This window comes from Mus pahari, chromosome 23, assembly GCF_900095145.1.
Source record: "Mus pahari chromosome 23, PAHARI_EIJ_v1.1, whole genome shotgun sequence".
NCBI lineage: Eukaryota > Metazoa > Chordata > Mammalia > Rodentia > Muridae > Mus > Mus pahari.
The window spans coordinates 33635466-33637550 of record NC_034612.1 but is presented as its reverse complement, the minus strand read 5'-3'; positions in this window follow the sequence as shown (position 1 = coordinate 33637550).

The following is a 2085-nucleotide window of genomic DNA, read 5'->3' as shown; positions in this document are numbered from 1 at the left end:
CTCTGTGTAGCCTTGGCTGTCCTGGAACTCACTTTGTAGACCAGGCTGGCCTCGAACTCAGAAATCCGCCTGCCTCTGCCTCCCCAGTGCTGGGATTAAAGGCATGCGCCACGACGCCCCGCTTCTTTTTTAAAAAAAAACAAGGTCTCACTCTGTGGTCCTAGCTGGTCTGGAACTCACTGCATAGTTGTGCTGGCCTCAGATACACTGCCTGCCTCTGTCTCCTTGTCCCTTGCCTTAATTAAGGTTTTGGCCAGCTTTTACTTGGGTGCCTGGGCTCCAGCCTCAGGTCCTCGTGCAAGCATGGCAAGTGGTTTTACCCCCTGAGCCAAATCCTTATGTATAGAAACATTTTAATTTTAATTAAACAATTGTATTGATGTCTATGGGTGGTCTGCCCCATATGTGTATATACATGATGCTCGTGTCCGGACTTTTTTTGGGTTTAGAAAAGGGTGTCAGATGTTATGGAGTTTGTGACCCCTGGGAAAATACAGTAGACTCAATCCAATTATAATTAAAGATGTTTTTGATTAGCTGTTAGCAGGATGAACAATCTGCGCCAAAGTTGAGATTTCCTTGAGAAGTGGGGTGAAAGAGGAAAATCACAGGACCTTCAATATCTGCAATCAAGCAAAAACTGTTCTGATCTGCCAAGTGACCCCTCAAAAAAAAATAACACTTTAGTTATCTGTATAAGCAAGCTGTATGAAGTAGATAGTCACAGCTGTACATTTTGGGTGGGGGCCACTGAGTCAGGGTTACTGGGAACTTATCTTCCAGGGGTTGGAATCAGAGTCAAACAGCTAGCGTGCACCAAGATGGGTACCTGGCATAAAATGGAGTTATAAATAGTTGTAAGTCACTATACGGGTGCTGGGAACTGAACCAAGGTCCTCTGTAAGAGCAGTAAGCGCTCTTAGCTGCTGAGCCATCGATCCTGCACTAGGAAAGTTTGTTTGTTTGTTTGTTTGTTTGTTTTTCATGCTCATTTAGTTAACCTGAAGAGAATGAGGCAGGAGGAGAGAATGGACCACGTGATCCAAGAAGTGGCTCAACGACTTTTTCTAAAGCTGGATATGGCGGTTCACACCTGTAATCACAGGATTCAGGCAGCTGAGGCAGGAGGATTGCCTGGAGTTCCGGGCTAGTTTTAGCATTGTTACTTCCTCTGGATTGAAGCATTCCTTCCTGGAGGAGGGAGAACATCTCATGTAACGTGAAAGACTTGGGGAATGTATACAACTTAACCAGGCTCAGGAAGGTAGAAAGTTATAGGATCCACAAGGCTTCTCTCCAAGGTTATATAAGCAGCCGATAATTGCTGGGTAGAGAAGACCCCCCAGGTGGCGAAGCTCCCTAGTAAGTTGTTCGGTGAGCTTCAGGGATGCAGCTCTCCTGAGTCATCACCCATGTTGGGGTGAACTGTAAGATGGCATAGCAGCCTTTGAGTCACCCAGGTTATTGTAAATCACCTACATTCCTGTAAGTAATTCAATAAACTCCACTGGTTGACTAAGCTAGAGTGAACAGGGAAGCTCATTCCTTTGGTCTGTTGTCCGTGATTATCTGAGATGAATAGATAGCTGTCCGCCCCTTCCCAGGGGGACATCACACAACGCTGAGCTAGATCAATAAAATTATTCCAATGAAGAAATCTGCAAAATTGAGAGTTGTAGCAGAATTTTCCCCCAATTAATTTAAATATTAATACAACAAGAAGCCTGAGATTGGACAAGGAAAAGGGAGAGAGAGAGCTAAGGATTTCAGGGACAGGAAAGAGGAGAAGGAAGAAAGATGGAGGAAGAACAGGATGATCCAGATTCCACGGGGCTTCAAATAGCCACAGGTAGCTCTGAATATCTTATAGGGGATGGATGATTACAGGACAATTTGTGTTATCTAGGTGGGCAATTTATATCATTATCAACTGGCTCAGAAATTATTGTGTGGGCATCTTGTGAAATGAGAATTTTATATATATATATTGGTTTTTCGAGACAGGGTTTCTCTGTATAGCCCTGGCTGTCCTGGAACTCACTTTGTAGACCAGGCTGGCCTCGAACTCAGAAATCCGCCTGCCTC